This window comes from Rattus norvegicus, chromosome 7 (genome assembly GCF_021556685.1).
Source record: "Rattus norvegicus strain SHRSP/BbbUtx chromosome 7, alternate assembly SHRSP_T2T, whole genome shotgun sequence".
Classification (NCBI taxonomy): Eukaryota; Metazoa; Chordata; class Mammalia; order Rodentia; family Muridae; genus Rattus; species Rattus norvegicus.
Window position 1 is genome coordinate 127125505 of NC_141540.1, and position 22075 is coordinate 127147579.

At 51.0% G+C, this 22075-nt stretch overlaps 1 protein-coding gene across 4 annotated transcripts in view; it reads left to right on the plus strand.

Annotated features, from left to right (window-relative positions):
- Positions 1–22075, plus strand: part of Tbc1d22a (TBC1 domain family, member 22a) — a 287645-nt gene that overhangs the window by 261058 nt on the left and 4512 nt on the right.

The window sequence follows — 22075 nt, forward strand, 5'->3', positions numbered from 1 at the left end:
CTGGCTTGGGAGCCTGTAAACAACAAACATCTGCTCCTCAACATCTGGAGGCTAGACATCCAAGATGAGGGGTCTGGGGTCTGACAGGCAAGGCCTTCTTCCTTTGGCCTTGGTAGAAGAGACAAAGTGTTTCTTGAGTCTTTTATTAGGTCACTAGCCCATGAAGGATTCTTCTGTGACCTCAGGTCTTCCCCTGTCAGCATATTCAGATCATAGTGACACAATAGAAAAGGCCTGACACTATCAAGGGTGTTTTCAGGACGGTCAGAAGCCCCCTTCTCCATGACCTAGCTGACAGTCACCACCACCCTCCCACTTTCCATCCCCCAGGCATGGCCCTGTAGCCATGCAATGCCTCAAGATAGGGTAGAGTTTGAGAGCAGTCAGGATTATGCTGCCTGCAAGGCTGTACACCGTCCCCAGCCTCCAGCACTGCACTGACTGGGGCAACAACTGCCACTGCTGCTATCACCACCACTTCCACAGTTGCTGCTGTGACCACAGCTGCCACTTCTGCTGCCACAGACCTAATGGTGGTGGTGACAGTCAAGGTTTGCCAAAGAATATGAGTGCATGTATTGCAACCCACCATGCACATGCAGATCAAAATGGCGTGTGCCAGTGTGGAGGTGCTGCAAGCCTGGTGCCAGGGGCAGAGGACTGTCATTGAACATAGTGTCTCTGAGCATGTGCCAGCCAGCCCAGCTCAGCCTATGTACGCTTCACTCCTCTGTCCTCAGGGAGCCTGCCTGAGCTTCATCCCCTTGTGCTGTGGTATAAACCTCAGAATGGTACTGTGTAGCCTCATCATGACTTCTAGCTCACCTGAGTTGGTAGCACTGAAAGCTAATAGCTGGTGACACAGCAGAGAGTGGCCTTTTTGTAAGTTCTGACTGAATTGAGAAAGTTTCTCTCCGGGGTGACACCAGCACCTTTGTTCATAAACTCAGTCATCCCTTCCAGCTTTTTGAAGCATGGCTGGCTCACCTGGACTGTGGCCACCCCCACGCTGACCCACCTGGATTGGGGCCCTTTGGCTTGTTTGCTGGGTGGTTTTCTTTACTCATCCAGGGTTACTTGGGTACAGTGATCCAAAGCCTCTAGAGAGTGGTTACTATAAACACATGTTTGAGACAGAGTTCACTGAGGTCAGTACCTCAGAGAATGCCTCTGGGATGAGCCACAGGTACCCCGGTAGTCACAGCTCCCATTGCCTCAGGAGTCAGAAACCTGTCTTGGTTTCTGGAGGGCTTCCTGGCTGGGGCGGCCCTGGATCCTCACTGCTCAGGATGACCAGGAGTGTCCCTGTAGGGTCACCCAGCCCTGTTGGGCTCTACCCAGCTCCTTCACACAGGATGTCTCCCTAGCTCTTTCATGTAGAGTACAGGATACAAGGGCCTCCCACTGTTTGGATGTGGGGAAGCACCTCTCCTGGGGCATGCCACAAGTCTACACTGACATCCTCTGAGGACAGGAAGGTGGGGAGGGAGGGTAAACTGCACCCCCTCACCCATCCTCCCTTACTAACAGCCCCATTCTTGGTTCAGCTTGTGTCTCCAGATAATCCTTTGTAGTAAACCTAATCCTGCCGTCCGTGAGACACAGCCTGTGAGCCTGTCACCAAGTCAAATGATTTGACTGTCCCTCTTCCATTATCACGCAGAACTGGAATCTCCTCACTTAAGTACCTATCTGCCATCCTGCCCACATTCCCCGCCACATTAGCATCTTTTATAATCATTATCTGACGACTTTGTCACTGTGGAGACTGGTCTCTAGGAACAGCAGTGACACCCCAAATGAAGCTCGGCAATTTTTTTTAGGCCGTTTCTCCTCGCTGGGCACAGTGGACTCGAAACGGAAATTGAGATGTATGCATTTAGAAATCAATTGAAGAGGTCCCATCCCTCAGCTCTGAATGTGAGTGCCAAATCCATCTGTTCTGTCCAGGGCAGCTCTGCCTGCTCCACGTATTTGCAGACGGATCGCATCAGTTGTGAAAAATGCTTCATGGCAGAGCCTAGTTCAGAAAACACATCTTGTTTATCCGCAAACTGCCCTGAAAGTCTGGGTGAGGCGGTGGCCCAGGGATAGGTGGTTCTGGGGCTCTCAGTTACTGTGGCCTTGAAGACCCTGTGATGGGTGACACATGATGGAGTGGCTGTTCTGTGCAGTGACACACACACACACACACACACACACACACACACACACACTCCCTACCTGTACAAACAGCCTAGAACAGGTAGGCAGACCAGCAGGACCTGAGCCTTAGGCTCCAGAGCTAGGGCCCTCAGCTCTGCTCCTCCTTAGCACAGTGCAGTGGGCTGGCTTTGCCTTTCTCCCTCCTCAAGGCAGCTGTCACTAATATGTGTAAGATGTGAGCACCCGGGGTTGGGGATTTAGCTCAGTGGTAGAGGCCCTGGGTTCGGTCCCCAGCTCTGAAGAAAAAAAAAAAAAGAAAGAAAAAAGAAAAAAAAAGAAAAAAGATCTGAGCACCGTCTTGCATGGTGTGCTGTGTGTATGCTGGTGTGTTTCAATCGTTTTAGGAAAGTAGGGTGGCCTCCATTTGAAGGTTCAAAGCTTTGGCCAGGGTCATACAGCTGGCACCTGACTGGGTGAGCTGAGCCTAGGTTCCCCAGAAAGTCCCAGGCAACATGCCTCTATGCAGTCAGGTACCATGGTTCTGTGAGGAACACAATGTGTACCAATCATCTGTTTCAGAGCTCTTGGTTTTTGTAGGAAGGGAGGGCAGGGCAGGAGGAAGGAAAGAAGGACCAATATTTTGGTTTAAAAACACAGTTTTATCTATCGGATTCTACTAGTTCTTAAAGCATAGCTTAGCCCAGTAGTTTTAAGCCTTAACTGAAATTCTCACTTTTCCAAATTGTGCTCCGTCATGGAATGCACTGGCTCTCTGTGTATTGTTTTGCCATTGATGGTGCTGACAGAACGTGAGTGACATCAGCCTCCTGCGTGCACAACCTTCTGCCAGACCAGTAATGTGTGCCTGCCCCTGCCACTGCTGGGCCTGGTGCCTTCATGCAGAGGTTGGCTCCTCCTAGAACTGGCCAGCTTTTACATTCCCAGTGGGAAAGTTAGGGCTGCAGAGCTTGAATTGTTTATTTTCTCTCTTCCCCCACATATCCAGCTATCTACCCCCACCCCCTTCACTCACTCTTCACCCCACCACACTTCCGCCCACTCACCCCCTCACACAGCCCCAGCCTGTTCGCACGGCCATCCTTCCACTTAGTCGCACGCCCACCCTGCGCTCCACATTCATTTGGACAGCACCCTGTTGGGGGCCTTAGTGAGACGGGCAGCTTTAGAGGCAGTCTTCTATGTTAATGGACCTTCAAATGACATTTACTTTATTTTCAGCTAAAACGTTTTTATGAAAGCTGAGAATTCCTGGAGGCACTCTTGTCCACCATTTTAACTTTTACACCTGTGTACCATGACCTTGAGCTAAGCATGTCCCCAAATGTGTCCACTCTCTTTCCTTCTTATTTATGACACATTGAGCATGCTCAGAAGTGAACTGCTTAACAGCCTTGCTCGGGAATGGACAGCCCCTATATGAATATGCATAGGTTACTAAATGAGGTGTCCATGCTTACTTTGTTGGAGGCCTTGCTTGTGAAACAGGTCGCCTCATCTGCTATAGCTCATAAATCCCCTCTCTCACTTCTCATTCATGCACGGCGGCCTGAACTCCCCAAGGTGGGAACCCATTTTGTTTGGTTACTACCTTTCCTCCCTCAGCCCTGTGCTGGGCCATGCTAACTAAGCCTTTGCATTAGAACATGTGGAGACACGCTGTGAAAAACACTGTGTCACATAGCTTCCTAGAGGGAACCCCTGGGAGGAGTGTGCTCCTACCCAACCCTGACTTTGAGGGGATCCATCCAGGTGTCAGGACCCCAGAGCCTGCAGGCCCCACCCTTCTAAGCTCAAGGCCTGCCTCTGAGGAGCAGACATGCAGGTCTACAAATTGATGGAGCCCTAAAAGCAGTGCTTGCCCTCATGAGTCTATAAATCTCAGGCCAAAGTACTTGGCAGTGACCCTTTAACATTCTTGAAAACAAAAGGAAAGTGTCCTAACAGCAGAGGATTTACAGCCTGGGTTTTCCTGGAACCAGAAAGTGAGAAGCCGGGTCCAGGCTAGTTAATTAGTTTTGAATGGCTTCCAGGAATAAGTTTGCATTTTAAGTATCACCATCAGTGCCGTTGCACACCTTCAATGTGGTGACAACCTGGGTGGCTTATAGCACTGGGCCCTGGGAAGTGCAGAGGCCTTCTCCCAGCAGGTAGCCTTGCCTAGAATCCTGTGGGAAACTGTGCATATATATGCACCATGGGACTAGTCAGGAGGAACCAGCCCAATATTGGTCTCTAGAACCTTGCCTGGGGCATTTTAAAAAAGTCTGGCAGGTACAGGAGACAAGAGGCTTGGTTCAGTCCTTCTGAAGAGACAGGGAAAGGTGGAAAACTCCCTTTTCCTTGAACCTCTAGTGTGTAGGATGCTAAGCCACTTCATCCTCCGCTCGTGGTGCCTGGGACACTGCATGTTAACTCTTCACTACCTGCCCAAACTAACACTTCTAGATAACTGGTTTCCTGAACTATAGGAGATTTAAAGGCCAGACAGTCCCCACACACCAGGCTGAAGGCTTTTCCAGGATCTCATACCTGTGATTTTTTTTAGGAAAAAACCTGACTTCCTCCACCCCCACTTCCTGAGCCAGGCCTTCATTCTCCATTGACTAAACCCCATGGAGTGCCTGGGTCTTTCCAGTGACTGAGTCTTAGGCTCGACCTTCCCAGTCCTTTGAGCTCAGAGGCTGTGTCTGGGTGGGCCCAGCGAAATCAGTTCCAGTGGGGAAGGAAGAACTCTGTTGGCATAAGCTGAGCGACTAGAGGAGGCTGTGGGGCTGCTTCTGCCAAACCTCTGACAGGCTGCCAGCCCTACTCCTGGCTTCTTAGCCTCAGCATCTCCTGGACCCTGGGAGGTAGGTGGCACTGAGGTTGTGGGAGTGAGCGGTGGGTCAGGTGCTTGCCTGGGGTCTTCCAACAAAGAGCTACAGCCAGGCAGACCAAGGCGCCCGTGAGAGCTGTGGAAGATCAGGGAACTCCTGAGGCTTGTGACGTGGTAGAAGCAGGCTGGTGCTGAGGCGGAGGTCAGAGTGGAACCTGAGTCTCCCTAGGGTCCAGATGACCACATCACTCACCTGTCAGTACCCGTGTCCCATGCTACAGTGTAGACTGGCTTTCCATTATCTCCCAAGCTGTCCTGGACACAGGCCGACTGTCACGGTCCTCTGTACCTCCTTCCGTGACTCCACTGGCTTTGCATCAGTGTATCTCCTCTTCCCCACACTCATGAACCTCCCTCCTGTGACTGTGAGCCCTGTCTATCTGTCTCCTCCTTTCCTGTCCAACTTACATGCAGCCTAGACTGTCAGCAGGGCCACTTTCCCACCTGCCCCGTCCCACATTCCCGCAACCCTGCTCCAGTGCAGCCCAGGTCTGGTCAAGCTGAGTCACCCTGAGGCTCATGGCCTGTAAGTGTTTTCTGAATGAGGAAGGGGAGGTATGATCTCCATAAGGCCGTGGGCTCCATTGCAGATGGCAGATATTCCACAGTGCACGGCTGAGGCCAGAGCCCCATCTGCAGCTAGCTACACACAGTGCCAGAACAGTGACTACAGGAAGATACCAGTCCTGGCCCAAGTCCCTGCTTCTCTGAGAAGACCCCCTGCTTCCCAGCATGCATAGCCCTCCTCCGGCCAAATCTAGAATTGGCCACTGAGTCACAGACCATGTATCAGAAGAAACATCTGGCTGCCTGCTCCACTGCCAGCCAAAATCAATTCCTGTCTGAGAGGTAATCCGATTTGATTATCTCTGAACTATTACAGGAAGGCGGAGGTGCTGGACACCCTGGCTGGAGATTAAGAGGCCCTGCTGGTGGGGACGACGTGGAAGATAACAGCTGTGTCTGCCTGGCCCAAGAGGCTGTGGGCCAGCCCTTCCCATCTGCAGAATGAAGCTCACAGAGTTTTCTTTCAATCTCTTCATTAGTTCTACCTAGCAACTGTGGTCACAGGGGTCTGGCCTCACAGAGGTGGATGTGGGAAGGTCCACTGCCTCGCTTGCCTTTCCTCCTCTTAGACAGGCCAGGCTGCCTGCTCTCAGGCCACACAGGCAGGGAGGCACATAGGGTCCACATGCTCGAGCTCCCCTTGGAAGCTCCTCCCCTCAGACACCTGCTTGTGGAAGGGGTGCTCACATGACTGTTAAGTGAGTGTAGGGGCATGGGCATGGCCCTGAAAGCTACAGGATTTGGAAGACATCTCAGTAGGAAAGTGTAAGCCATAAACACAAAGCTGGGGGTCCATGTCAGTTTAGCTTAGGAAAAGAACTCAGAACCAGATTACAGACTTAAAAAGTCAGCAAATACTACAAAACAATAGGAAGCAGGAAACCTCATGTCTACACTTCTCCTCCTAGGAAATGGCTTCATGTCTGTACACCTGACCTACTAGAATTTTTGTTGTCGTTTTTCATTAATGCATGTTACCTGGATGAAGTGGAAGGTTTCATTTTGATGTTTGCATAAGTGTGTATAAAGTACTTTGTCTTCATCTCTCCATTACTTTACGTACGTCCCTTCCTTTCCCCCCTCCACCCCAATGTCCCCCTTTTGCTGTCATGCCCTTTTCTCCCCCTAGATCCACATAGGATAGAAGACACTTACTCCGATGTTTGACACTGGGTGTTACCATAAGAGGATCCAGAGTTCTGTAGGAGACATTCCTCCAGGAGAAACTGTAACAGAGTAGCTGAATTAGGTTAGTTAGCCTCTGGGCATACCTGTGAGGGATTTTATGGCTTAGGTTACTTGAGGTGCAGACTCTCGTTTTTTCTAGACTGGGATCCTGGGCTGTAAAAACAGAGACAGTGAGCTGAGGGCCAACAATGTGACCAGCTGTCTCAAGCTCTGGCTGTCATGACTGGATTATAAACCAAGATAAACTCTTCCTTCCTTAAATTGCTTTTGCTAGGGTATTTATACTACAGCAGTAGAAAGAATAATCCGTTTGCCTGTCTGAGTCTGGTTTACTTCACTTAACGCGATGATCTCCAGCTCCATCTATTTTCCTGCAAATAACCTAATAGCATTCCGCCGGGCTGGGTAAAACTCCACTGTGAGTGCACACAGCATGTTTCTCTGTGTGCATTCATCCATCTACAGGACCCAGGCTGGTTCTTCTGGGTGGTTACTGTGTATTGCTGTGGGAAGTGGACATAGGTTACTCCCACTGTGCCCAGGGAGTGTAGCCGAGTCACACTGTAGGTCTCCTTTCAGTGTCTTGAAGGACTTCCGTCCTGGTTCCCATGGCAGCTGTACTAACTCCATCCCGGCAGCAGTGTATGAGGGTGCTTCTCCTGCTTCCCCAGACCTTGTCAGCATCTGTTGTTTGTTTTGTGAGGAGAAGCTCTTCTTACTGTGATGAGATGGAATCTCAGTGTGGTTGATTTGCATTTGCCTGGTGGCTAAAGAGGAGCTCTTTTCCATAATTTTTTGGGGGTGGTATGCGTAGGAGCTCTGGCTCAAACTGAGGCCTTGAGCATGCTCAGTCAGTACTGTACATTAAGATGCAGCCCTAGCTTTACTGACCATGGCCAGGTCTTCATTTGAAATGTTTTCCATTCAGTCGCCCAGTTACTGATCATTTTCCCTAGTGCAGTTCTGTGTTGATTATTAATCCTCTGTTGGCTGGCGGTCTGCAGGGCTTCCTCCTGCTCTATGGTGTCTTTCCATACCCGTTGGCTGTCTTCTTTGTAGTGCAGAATTACGTTAATTTAATGCTGCCCGTTTGTCAGGGCTGCTGTCATTTTCTGAGCCAGTGGAGTCCGTCTCTGAAAGCCCTTGCACGCGTCCAGATTTACATGCACTCCCTGCTTCCCATTAGTGACTCAGGCTTCCAGGTCTTCCCTTAAAGTCTTTGATCCACTTTGAGCTGATTTTTGTTAACTGGTGCCTCCTTAGAAAGAGGTTACAGAGCATGGCACCTGTGTTCTGCCTTCCTGTCTGTAACACTGTTACCTTCTTCCTGTCCATCAAGTCCCATTTATTTCCACGGTACACATGCCTGTCTATCACTGCTGCCAACCTTTGTGGGCTGTCCACCCAAGGAAACATTGGTGGACTGGGGCACTGTTCCCTTCATACAACAACACTGTTTTGTGTCCTTGAGTCTTAAGGAAAAGCTAGGAAAGGAGTAGACATTCATAGTGGCTTCATTGACTGGTGTGTATCCTCAAGTCTTAAGGAAAATCTAGTAAAGTGGTAATCTCTCATGCTAGCACCTCTGATCAGCAGATGCTATTTCGGGCATCTGGAGACTGCAGGGCAGCAGCTAAAACTCTTGACTGAGGATTCCCTCCTATAGGGACCTCCATTCAGAGTCACCTTCTTGTCCCCCTGGAGCACCAGGTGGGCTGTGCTACTTCTTGAGAAAACAGTGGGATAGTTACACCGCAGCTCAAATGTGGTTTCTGGCTCCAAATTGCTCAGCAGGGAATAGCACCTTTGGGGCCAGGAAGGAGAAGAGGACCAGAGCTGCACTTAGGGTCTGGCCCTCATTAACAAGCACTTGGCTCAAAGCCTGAGGACCAGGGTGAATTGATAAGCCCATTCCGAAGGTAGAGAAACAAGTCCATGAGGGGCAGTATGAGTCTGGAACCTCCTCTGATGTGTTAGAGAGCTGGGCGGGGGGTGGGGGGGGGAGGCTCCCCACTGGGCTAATGCTGCAGCCAGCATGCAGGGCCATGCCAGAGGAAGGTTGCTGAACTCCTAAGGGAGCCCTGGGACAGTCACTTGAAAGGTGGGAAGTACTTAACCCAGCACAACAGGGAGAGACCCTTTCTGTCCTGTCAGGCAGCAAGGAGGATTTCCCTGAGGACCCCCCAGTGTGAGATCCCACCACAGGGCCATGATCTACTGAAGACCCTGCTGGGAGGAGGCTGCTCCCAGTCCACACATCTCTTTGCAAACACTTGAAAGAAGATTTGAAACAAATACAGGCAGAAAGGGACAGCAGATGGCATGAGAGAAAAAGAACAGTTGGACTTAACAGAAATCTTTTTTTTTTAAATGTCTCTAAGCAGTTTGTAGATCCTGCATGAGACCCTAGACAAGGAGTGAGTCCCAACTTCCCCTTTTCCTGGTTAGTGCCTCAGCCTGGCTTTGACGGACTGAGTACCACCCAGAGGAAGTTGGGGAAGGCAAGGAGCTCTCTGGAGCCTTTCCCATGGTGTCTCTTCCCTCTGACTTAAGGTACCTTATCCAGGCCCACAATCCAAGGCTGACTTTCTCTGCCAGGCTCATTCTGTCAGCTTCCGCCCTCCCAGGCTGTCTCTGTCCCTTGTGGGCTCACTCTCCCAGGCATAGTGTAGAAAGGTGCAGGTCAAAGTTGTTCCTTCCAACGCATGATCAGGCAGTATCTACTTCTCCAGTCACCCTAAGGCTTGGGTCATGTGACACTAGAAGGTCCTTCTCCTGAGGGATGCATGTAGGACCCATGATGACAGGCATGCCAAGTGCCCTATCCACGATCTGCTAAGGACGTAGTTGGTCTCTACGATGGCACAGTCTCAGAGCTTGCTGGGGTGCTTGTGCCCCAGGCCTCATTAGCATAGAACCTGTGTGGCACACACAGCTGCTGGATGGCATGTAGTTTCCATTTATCTCCCTCACATGATTTCCCCAAAGTTCTAAAAATAGGAATTTAATTAGATATTTAGTAAAATATCGCCCAGTATTTATCCCTAGAGTTGGCTGCATTGTTCGTTTTGCAGAAGTGAATACCCCCGCACGTGCAGACATGGTGAGTAGCACTCAGAGCACAGTACCGTAGCACCTTCATGGCATGGCTGCCGCTGCTCAGGTGAAAGCTCTGAGGTGGTCTGTGTTCTGCAGATGGGCTGGGAGAGGAAGTGGCTGAATGAGGCTAGTGTAAGCTGCAGGTGTCCATTATGGAGACTCAAGAAGGAAACTTCTGGAAGAAAGGAGTACTATTGGAGTAAGGGCACCTAAGAAGATCTGTGGGCTCTGCAGCATTTGGTCCTTTGAGGGTTTAATGACTTCCTGAAAGTGTCCCAATAGTATGACTTGCCTGTGACCACTTGTGGTGCAGTCTTCAACTGAGAGTGTGTGACACACCCCTCTGCTGCAGTCTCCAGACTCAGTCAGGTGCCTCAAGGGGGTATACAGCAGAAAGCCCAGGGCCCTCCCTCGGGGCATGGAGAACTGTGTCTGTATCCTGAAGGACAGTCAGAGCCTCTCTGTGTAGTTTTCTCCACCTGCACTTTCTCTAAGCCCATTCGTAGAGTGAAAAAAGGACCTCAAAACGGGCTCTGCACACCCCTGAGACCAACAACCCTGGGCTCGTGGTGCTGTCAGTGCCCCCCATTCAGAGTGGATGTCATGCAATCAGGCGGTCAGAGTCCACTGCCAGTACTGGGAAATCGTAATACTCATCTAGTGACACCACGCGGCTGGAGCACTCAGAGCTGTCAGAAGTCAGTCTCCCACTTACAAGTTCCTCTTTTCAAATCCTTAGAGGGTGAAAGCTTTCAGGTCATGACTCTGCCTGCATGCCAGCCTGTTCTAGGATTGCCCCTTCCATCCAAAATACTTACTGCCCCAGCACCTTTTCTGGCGTAGTCTGGTTCACCAAGTGTGCCGATGCCCTGCACTTTGGTCAGTCCTTGTTCAGCCCTCCTGTGCCTGCTTGCCCAGGCCTTTCCTGCCAACTTGAGTGTGCTTCTTAGCTGGCTCTCCTGCAGGTCCATCCATTTGCTCTACACAGTCATAGGCCAGCTCAGGTTGACCTCTCGGACACAGTAGGTGGGTAGCAGTGCTGACCTCCAGGACTCTGTGCGGATGCCTACCTGCTGCCTGTCCTTCTTTTGGACTCTTACATGCAAACTTTGCCTCCTCAACACCCACAGAGTTCCCATGGGTAACCTTCTCTTGAGGAGACCAGTCCTGCTCCAGCCATGTCTCCTTTGGCAGTCCATAGATGTGACCAACAGTGATTGACAGCCATGTGCCCAAGTGGGTACAAGATGGCTGTAGCCCTTCTCCCACTGTCTGCAGAGAAATCAAGGCTCAAGGAAGATGCACTGATGCAGAATGCCAACATGTCATTATGTAGAAGTGCTGCAGAGTGCTCTGCCCTGCCCGGGGCTCGTGCCCACACCAGGACCTGTTCCCTTAACTCAACCTGTGGTCTGCAGATTCTAGTTCTGCAGTGTCTGAGGAGAGGAGGAACCTGCACCACTGTCTTGCCCTCCCCATGTACACAGCAAGGCAGGGGTGGGCTACCATTCTCAGTGCAGTGTCGATCACTCTGAGGGGCTTTCTGATGCCTGGTGCCCTCTTGTGCTCTGGTCAGTATGAGATTTTGTGTCCACTCCTCACATTCTCAGCTGAGACAGGTCATGGCTCCCTGGATGCACTAGCGTAGAAACTGACCTTTCCAGATCCCCCCTCTCCCCTCCATGTCTTTCCACCTGACTTCTTCAACAGCAGAAAATCAATGTGAGAACTCAGAGTTGGACAACTCTAAAAATTGAAGAACTTTTACAAAGTATATTACAAGGAAAATGCCATCTTCCTAGTGAACCTGTGAACTCAGCTCTGTGACAGTCAGTAATCTGTACCTTGAAATGCATTCTTGAATGCTGGTTCATTTCTGGGAGGGGACCTTGAAGCCCAGCTCTCTCATGACCCACTCTGAAGGGCAGGAACTCCATCCCTTGGCTGGAATCGTGGGTGACTGAGGAGCACTGGGCTGTGTTGACTGCTGAATTTTGATGGGTGCAGAGTTGTGCTAGCTTTCTGGGTTGTGGTGAATGCTAGGCCTGACTTCGCCTTGTCATTGGGGACATTCTGGGATATCATTCCCCTGAATGTGACTTCAATGGTCACAGATTCCTTACCAGGAAGATCCTCCCATCTTGCCCTGGGAATAAGGAGGACCCTTGATGAGTGAGAAATGGAAGGCTGAACCTTGGGTACTTACAAAAGGAATGAGAGACCCTGTCTTGAGTGTAGGTGTCATAGCACATGTCACACAGAGCCCAAGTGCCGTGGCCCAGCAACTCTGTCCCATTCATTTGCAGGCTGTTTGGACTCGGGTCTGTGGGATACACCTTCCTCACAGCCCTGTGATGCAGGGACAGGGCTGTGCTGGCTGCAGCTCTGGCTTTCCTGCTCACTGGGTAGCAGTTGTATGTTGGGCAGTGATGGGGCCACATTCACCAGCTGTCCCGAGTATATCTAAAAGCTGAGTCTGTACCTTACTTTCATTCTGGTAAGAGGCTTGGTACTTTGTGTGGCCTTTACCTGACACTGCATGCAATGTGCGATCAAAGGCATCTCATGGCCAAGCTGAGTTTCCTCCGTTATTTCCAAAGCAGAGCTGCAAGGATAAGCCGGGCCTGATGGATGGTGGGGTCTGCTGCTGAACTATAGGTAGACAAGGGCAGAGATGGGTAAACATGGGACCTGTGGCTTGCATGGCTGGTCACGTCTAGGCCTGCTGAAGCCCAGGACCATGTTCTCACTGTGCCTCTCACTCCTTGCTGCTGAAGACAGGTCTATGCAGTGCCCTCCTACATTCTTGCTGTACTACCTTTGGATGTGATGACAGGACCGGATGACCAGGTCCCACCCATGCACTGTCTGAGGCTCCCTGTGTGCAGTCCAGCAGAGTCAGGACTACCTGGAGCTTTTAGGAGGCGAGGGGACCCTTTCTTCCTTTGTGCCTCTCAGTCAACTTGCCTATACCTGGGCACTGCCACTGCCCTTGGGCCTGGAATCAGATTGTGGAGTTGACAGCTGCTTTGAGAAAGGCCCAGGATGCCAGGCCCACAGCTACAGTACTGTGGCCCCTCCTGTCCATCCTGCATCTGCCTCCTAGTGACAGCTCTGAGATTAGGAGCTGGCAGAGGCTTCACAGAGGCCCTCTCCACAGGCCCTCTCTAGGGATCCCGGTGTGAGGGCCGTGAGTCTGCTGTCTTGTAGATAAGAGTGGAGGTGTGGGCTCCTTCCCTGTGATCATATCCTGCCTTAAGCCCCGCCACCTTCCCAGTGATGCCCCAGGACCACATGGCCTCACATCCTGGCCTTAGGTGCCACAAAGCAAGAATTCTGCTTGGGGATGAAACAGACTCTAATCGCAGTGCTTGGATGTGAGCTTTCTCTGAATGTTGATCAGAAGTCTCTCAGCTGTGTTGGGAGATGAAAGGGGAGCCGGCTCAGCTGGAGCCTTTGTGCCAGCCCACTTTCAGCACCAAATGCTGGTTTTTCTTTTTGGGGAAAAAAATGAAATTAATTACAAGGACTGTCTGTGTCCCCACTGCTGTTGTAGGCTCTTCAGAGGGTGGCCCTTTTGAGGCATCCCTTCTTTCCACTGAGTGGGAGGTCAGCCCGAGAGATGGTCAGCCAGTAGCTCAGTCCCAGCCTGCTGTCACTCACCTAATTTTAGTCCTGATCTGGACCATACTTGACAAGATTCTCAAACTAGTAAGTGTATTGTCAAAGAAGCCAACTGTCAAGGCTGAGATTGAGCCTACAAGATGGGCTGGGAGTGAGGCAGAAGGACTTCAGGGCCCCTGTGGGGCAAGTAGAGGGATCGTAGGGCCCTACAGCCCTACAGCTCCTCCTGCAGGTGTGGGGCCAGCTAGGACCCAGGACACCCCAGGGGCCTCACAATTAAGTCTGCAAAGTTTGCTGTGGTCTCTCCTTAGGCACTGAGGTCACCCCAACATTGACTTTGTTGGGAGGCAGAGATCCTTAGTTGAATGGATTTAGACCAACAGAGTGTATCACCGAGGCAGTGTGTGGGTCCAGCACAGTCTGCCCTGCTGTGGTCCCTTGCCTGCCACAACCTCTTAGATTCAGTTCTGTGTGCTTTTGACTTACTAGATTATAGCCCCTGAGTGACCTGTGATGTCAGAGACAGAACCTTTGCTGCCTTCCTGTTTCTTGCAATAGATAAGAGACGGGCTTACTGGGTGTGGCCTCCCTCCCTCTGGTCAGAGATGGGGCTTTGGCCCTTCCAGCCTGACTTGTCATTGTTCCTGTACCACAGACAAGGCCTGTTCTGCATACTCCTGAGCTGAGGGCATACAGGAAGTCTCAGACAGCTTTGACTGAGGCTCCTGGCTTCCAGGTTCATCAGATGGTGGTGAACACCCAGGAGGCCCTCCTTGGTGGCCAAGCTCAGAGCTAGGATGGTGGCTTAGCAGTCATGCTGTAGCATACACCATTGAAGCCAGGGCCTACAGTCTTTGTAGAATTGCAGCTTTGTCCTATTAGTAGGTTTGGACAACTATGGGGCTTCAGCTGATGTCACCTGCAATTCTGAGCTGCCATTCCCCAGGAACTCCTGACCTAGACTGGTGCCTGATCTCCTGGGCAGAAATCCCCCAAGTCAGAGATGTAGTCATTTGCATATACCAGACTCTTCAGCGTCAATCTATATCCCACACCTGACACCACTGAGCTTCTAGAAATAGGCTTCAGAAGGCTGGAGCCTGCCCATGGACAAATCTGGTAGGCAAAAGAACTGTCCCTGGCTCCCCACTTCCTCCCCTCAGCATCCTCTGTACCATGGGGCCCAGCATAGCCCTGAAAGCAGGCTGGCCTGTGTGTAAGGATGGACATGGAGTCTAGGCTCCACACTACTCTGTGGATCAGTTATCAGTTCAAGAAGCCTTGTGGTTGCCAGAATGTTGAGAAGTGAGAAGGCAGCCCTCCTTCGGGGCATGTGGCACAGTGTGAGTCCCTCCACTGTGCCGTGGGGAGTTCGCCTAGTCCTGCTGTAGAGGAGACACTGCCAGGCCAGCTACAGTGGCGGTGGAGGAAGTGCCTCGCTTGCCTTTGAAAATGGAAACCATGGTTTTGAATGCTCTCCCCTGCAAAAATACAACCCTTAGAAAAGAGCATTTTTAAAAGAAAGTCACAGGGAAGCCGTTCCCACCTGAAGCCCAGCTCTTCCAGAGAGGGACCATTTCCTGCTGTTCTGCCTCTGTTGGCATAAAAAGGGCCCTGAGTGCCTGCGTAGCCCCCTAGTCACCTCTCTCGCTGTCACACACTGGGGTATCTTCATGCCTCTTGAGAACACATTTTTAAACTGCTAAACTGCTTTGTTTTTTGTTTGTTTGGTTTTTTTTTTTTTTTTTTTTTTTGGTTCTTTTTTTCGGAGCTGGGGACCGAACCCAGGGCCTTGCGCTTCCTAGGTAAGCGCTCTACCACTGAGCTAAATCCCCAGCCCCATGCCAAGGCTCTTTGTACACTAGCAGGGGCGGTCTTTTTCTCTGACATTTGATTACTAAAGAAACTTAACTATGGGAAAACGGAAGGCGTGGTTGAGAGAATAGCACCTTGATTTGGCAAGCAGACAGATTTGTTCAGCTACTGATTGCTAGTCAGGGGTTGAGCATGGGGTGAGCCAACTCGGGGGTCCACCATTAAGACCAGCACCTTCACGAGGGCAATGGGCAGCCCTCACTGCTAGCACGACTGGGCTTAGAATCACCTAGGTGATTGGCGAGGTGTACCTCAGAGCGGCACTGTGAGGGTGTTCAAAAATAGTTAACCGAGAGGAGATCCACTCTGGCTGTGGGCCACAGTACCCCACGGACTGATAGAGAAAAGAAGAAATACAGTCAACACGGCCCCCACTCTGCTTCCTGGCTATCAAAGCGAGGGCTGCCTTGCTCTGCTGTGCCAAGCCCAAGCCCTCTGAAGCCACGAGTGAAAGAAATCCTCCCTTTATTTGTTTGTCTCAGTTGTTCACAACAATAAGAGAAATGCCTGAGGTGATCTGTGTGCGTGTGTGTGCGTGTGTGTGTGTGTGTGTGTGCGCGCGCGCACGCGCGCGCGCGCACAGGCCTGGGACCTTGGTCGCACCAGCAGAGTTCACCCAGAGTTCACTGTTCTTAGCCAGTCCTCAGGTGCCCTCTCTCCATTTCTCCCCGGGTCTGGGGTGTGTGCACTCGTTATGTATAATGTGCATGGTACCTCATGGGCATGGAGCTTGCAGAGGGAGGTTAGCTGGCCACAAGCTCCACGAACTTTGCCCCCACCAGCACTGGGATTTCAAGCACACACCACCATGTCCTCTGTTCTTGTTGTTGCTTTTAATGACGGTGCTAGGGATCCAGCTCAGGTTCTTGTGCTTGGGCAATAGACACCTCACCCACTGAGCCATCTCCCTAGCTCCAGATCTATTTTTGACAACTGGTCTTGACAGCCGAGTGGGCTTATACCTTATGGATTTGTGCCGGGCTTGCTGGTGGCCAGTGATGTCTCCAGGCTTCACCTTCTGTCCATTTTGGAGCATACCTCTTTGCTGGTCTTCTGTTTCTGTAACCCTTTTCTTCCTGTCTTTTGCCAGTTTGTTTCAGAGTGTCATTAATCCCCACACTCTGCCCCCCACACTCCCATTTTGCCCATGTGCCTAACACAAGTGTTCATGTTGGCTGTGGTACAATCCCGGCAATTCAGTGCAGATGAGTACAAATGTCCTGTCCCCCTGCCTTCTGCTTCAGGTCTGGGCTTTAGCAGATCCGTGACCTGTGGCTTCCCATCTGGGAAGGTTTGCAGGTTTGCAGATACTTGAGAGTCTGCAGCCAGAGTGCGGAGCTTTGAACCAGAGATGGCTACTGAGGCACAAGATCAGCCTCGGGACAGCAGAGGGCATGGAAGTCCAGGTTCCAGAGCCAGGTGCAGGGAGGCCTCTCTTCTGCCCTTTGACTCCTCTAGGATCCCAGATTTCATACCTGCTCTGTAAAGGGTTGTGTGAAGGTTTACATAGCCAGGACTATAGTAGTGAGGACACAGAGCAGGCAATCCCTTAACAAAACCTGTGTATTGTGCTTCAGGTGTGTGGCCTGTTTGTTCCCCACTCTGCCCTGAGGGAGGGAGCATGGTTGACTGTCATTGTGAAGGTGACACAGAAACTGAGTTGGTTCTTGGGACCCTTCCTCTGTGTGGTTGGTTCACGATCACCTCCCTCCTGCTTGGAGAGGTCCTTTCTTCTCACTTATATATCAGGGTGGCCCTCAAAGGGACAGTGTGTAGGGCTCTGGTTGTTCCTCTGCTGCCTCCTGAGCTGTATCATTCTTTAGCAGGTGTGTAGAGAGCCTCACGATCTCCAGCCATCTCCCAGCCTCTCCGTGCCTCAGTTTCCTCATCTTAAAAGACTAACAAGTTGGGAGAAAGGAGTCAAGAACCCATCGCCCAAGAAATTCTGTGCTCTGTCCTGCATGTCTCCTCCAGTGGCCGAGATGGCACCTGGCCTTCTTTCCAGGCAGAGGAGGGGGCTCTTTGCAGCACCTCCAGCTCTTGGAGTTTCTGGCCAACACACAGAGCTGAGCTGAGCAGGATGGGAGGTGGATTAAACCAATTAACCTCGCTCTCTGCCTCATGTGTCAGGATGGAGGCCCCTCCTTCATCGTTCCCAGTTAGGGAAGAAAGCAATGAGAAGAGACAAGCAGGCCCTTTTAGCCCTGTCCTGATTAATTTATTCATCTTTGCGTGTTGGCAATTTGTAAACCTCAGGCTTGAGTAGCTTTAAGCAGACCTGTGTGTTCTCTGCTGTGCGGGAGCTGCTGATGAGCTTGGCCTCCACGCCCATGGTCTTTCTGCACACAGGGCCCAGGGGTGCCAGGAAGCAGCGTGGCTCAGGGCACAGCCACTTAGGCTGCTCATCCATTCACGAGTTTATCTTTGTTCTTCCAGATCAGGATTCTGTATATGGCCCTGACTGGACTTGAACTTGGATTGCATCCACCTCAGCCCTCAACTGCCAGAGCTATAAACATGTAATAACACATTTAGTGCCATTTAAGGAATGGAAAGGGGAAGAGGGACAAGAGAAGGTGTGTGGTGGCCATTCTTGGCTGTCAACCTGACTACATCTGGGATTAACTAAGGCCCAAGCAGCCGGGTATACCCATGAGGGAATGTTTTTTCTTATTTTAATCATCTGAAGTGGGAAGACCCACTTATAATTTAGGTCTTTTGGGATGGGAAGACCCACTTTTAATTTAGGTCTTTTGGGGTGGGAAGACCAACCTTTAATCTGGTCACACCTTCTGCTGGCAGCCTATATAAAGGACATGGAAGAAGGAAGCTTGCATTCTTCCTGCTTGCTCTTGCTGGCAAGTCTGTTCCTTCCCTGGCATGAGAGCCTACTAAATCCCATGTGCATATATATTCTGTGAGTTCTGCTCCTCTAGAGAGCCCGGACTAATGCAGGCTGGTAGCCAGGGTTCTTCTGTACAGTTACCCTGGGTCCAACTATCTGCACATGATATGAAAGCAGAAACAGGAGAACAAGGGTGAGTGACAGTCATTTTTATGTCTGAAAATGACATAATGAAACCTGTCTTGTAATGCTAACTAAAATTTTAATATAATGAAGTCTAACAAACCTCTTTATTTAGTTCAGCAAAGCCAAATGCTATCATTTTAATCTGCACGCCATATAGAATCATTAAAGAAAATCTGCCTTCTTTTGGTGCCTACATCCAGAATTACAGTGGTACACATCAGCTAGTCGCCCGTTTCAGATGTCCTGTGGCCTATAGCAGCCAGGCAGGCAGCTCAGTTAGATCCATTGGCTTCTCTAAGCACCATCTCTGTTTGTTACTGACTTCCCATCACTGCAAGGCTAGCCCAGGGTAAAGTACAGTCCTCAGTCCAACTACATTCCCAGTGAATGAATAATTTGGCCTTCCCACTCTGTTTGCCAGTGATGTCCCACACTGCCCAGGCTTTCTCCCTGTCCCTTTAAATAGAGAGCCTCTGTAACCAGGCAGGGACACTGTCAGAGGACCTGTACAAGAAGGGTCTAGACCAGGCCACTCTAGCTGACAGGCCATCCCTTGACTCAAAGTGGGCCTTCCATCTAGTATTTGCTAATGCATGTAAGTCTGAAAAGGTGAGAAAGTGCAGAGAGGTGTTTGTTTTTTTTTTTTTTTGTTGTTTTTTTGTTTTTTTTATAAGCCTACCTTATTCCCTATCTCCACCAGTCACATCAGGTCCAATCATGCACGCCCGTGAATCTGTGTGGCCACACAGAAAGGCAGCCTGCAGGCATATCTACAGTCTGCCCCACAGCCGCAGAAAGAATGCTGGCCCAGAAAATGGAGGCCAAGGTGTGCCCAGGAGTGAAACTGGCAGCTACTCTGTGGCCAGCATGGCTGACCACAGCTCTGTCCCACTAGTCTTTGCACTTACAGGGTCTTTATAGCTGTGGGAGCCCTGAGCTGTAGGTCCTGGGGGTACCTTTCTCTTTAACCCTCATATGTGGAGCATCCAGCTAGAAGGTGCAGTGGTAATCCCTACATCCTAACCTTCCCTGGTCACTGACTGAGCCCTCCGCTTTCTCTTCCCCTCAATCCTGACGCAGAGGCCGGGTCTAGCCTGCCTCCCCTCTACCCTCTCTGTCTCCTGTTCATATTGGACTCTCCCGTGGATCCTGGTCATGCATGAGGGGCAGAGCCACACTGATGGTTCCTTTCAGGGCTGTGCACAGTTTTGCCTTTTATGTAAGAAACCTTGTGTCTTGGGGCTTGGTGTTCACTAGAACAGACAGGCAGTGGCCCTCTTTGGCCAACTTAGATATATCATCCACATAGAAGAATCGTATGAACTGTCACCACACCAAGGCAGGTCTTGTACAAGAACACGTTACAGGGCATGAGTGCACCTGCCCTGAAGGTCTGCCAGGCTTTTCCCAGACAGAGGTGTGGTGTGGTGGGGGAGCTTTTCCCATTTTATCCACTTAGCAGTTCCTGCCCCCACCAGCCCTTGGCAAATGTTTCTAATTAAATACAGTTCATTTTGCATCTGGGCTGGAGTTTGGAGAGCAGGTTTAATGAGGTTGAAGGACACCTCCTTCTGCCTCTCGGTGGCCTCAGGAGCACCAGGTGTGGTGCAGGCAGGCAGGGTAGCTGTCTCATAAGAGTCAGCTGGGCCAGCTCGGTGGCTCCCTGGGGCAGTGGATTCCTCCCCACAGCAGCATCACAGCTTCGATGGCAGTTCTTCCCACGGAGCCTGCCTCATCCCTGCCAATGCAGCCCCCTAGCAGCAAGGCAAGGTGCTGCCATCCTCCATCTTTGAGCATTATGCCCAACAGATTTAGTTGTTCTCTTAAACCTCTCTGCTGATTAAGGAGATGACTCGTTCGGTAAAGTGCTGGTGAGGACCCAAGCCAGACCCCACAACCCTTGTGGAAAAGCTAAGTGCAGTGGTGCAGGCTTGTCATTCCAACACTGGGGAGGCAGACACAGACGCACCCTAGGGCTTGCTGGCTGGCCAGCCTACCCTAATCCTATGGTGAACCCAGGTCTCACTGAGGTGGACAGCTCCTGAGAGCAACACCCAAGATTGTCTTCTGGCCTCTACCTGCATGAGCACATACATGCCATCTGTCTGTCTGTCTGTCTGTCTGTCTGTCTGTCTGTCTGCCTGCCTCCCTCCCTCCCCCCACAGCCTACCTGCTAAATGACTTATTCTTTCCCATAGATAGGGAATTTGTTCAGCAGTAGGTTTCTTCTTCCAAGCTGTACTGCTGAGAAGCTCCTCCTGTCCTTGGGGTGCCGGCCACCTCAGTAGTGACAGTTATACTATTAATCAGTGACAGCAGCAGGCCGCTGTCACAGAACCTTTTACTGCAAGCATTCTGGGACAGTGTACCCACACTCAGCAGCCAACAGGGGCGATCTCAGCACTGTCTCTATTTTATAGATGAGAAACAGAAGCTATAGAGGTATGAGATTTGCCCAGGGTCACACAGCAACAAAGGCAGGAGTGGGATTTGGCCCTGGTTGCCTAGCATTTGTAAGCATTGATTCCATATCCTGCCTGCTCTCTACACTCACTGACCATGAAGGGCCATGTGCCAAGTTTGAGGAACCAACAGACACATGTGACTGTGGAATTCAGTGAGGTTGGTAAGGTCAGAGCCAGAGCCTGGATGAAAATCCACTGACCTCTGACCCCAAGATCCTTCACATATATCCTCCCTCCCCCATCACTGCTGCTTCAGCCTTCAGAGTCCCAGCAGTGGGTCCTAAGAGGAACCAAGAATGTAAGCAGGCCACCACATTGTCCTTTATGGAAGGACTTGTGTGCAGAAGACACTGCAAAGCACTGACTGTCTGGACAGCAACTCCTCATCAAGGAGCAGACAGAGCCAGTTTCTTTGGGACCTCCCCAAGGATCGGGTTTGGCAGCAAGGCTGTGGAAGAGGTGTCATTTAGGACTTCACATAGAGCAGGCAGAAGCAGCTCGACTTTGAGCGCTTCACTCAGCATCTTCGAAAGTGCCCACGCCTGAGGGGAGGCACTGTGCACCCTGACCGGGTTGCTTACTGCCACAAAAACTGTCTGGATCCATAGTGTGCCATCTGGGAGCCATGGTGTCCAGAATATGGCCCAGTCACCCTTGGCCATAGGCTACTGCTGGGGTCTAAGCCCATTCATTCATCTGAGATGTCTCCCTGGATTATGTCATGTTGCGGATTTGGTCTAATGCTTGTATTGTGTTAATTGAGTTCTCAGAATTGTAGGAGAATCCCCAAAAAAGGTTTTGATTAGTAAATAAAGTTGCGGGCGGCCAATGGTAGGCGAGGAGACAGAAGCAGGACTTTAGGGTTCCCAGACAAGGGACTTGGGGAGGAGGGGGAGGAGACAGAGCCTTCCTCTGGGAAAGGAGTAGCCGTCACACCAGAGAAGCAAAGGACAGACAGACAGCCGACACATAAGAGCGGGGGAAGAGCAGCCCCAGGCCCTCCACCCCCTTCACTGGGACTAGAGAAACAAAGATTGAATATAGATTTTAGTAAGTAATAGCTCAGGGGTACTGGAGGGAGGTGTTAGTCATGGGAAGGTTTTGGAGTGGCCGAGCCATTGAGCTGTTTAAGACATTAAAATGTAAGGCCCCATGTATGTGTCTTTCATTCGGGAACCCAGAACA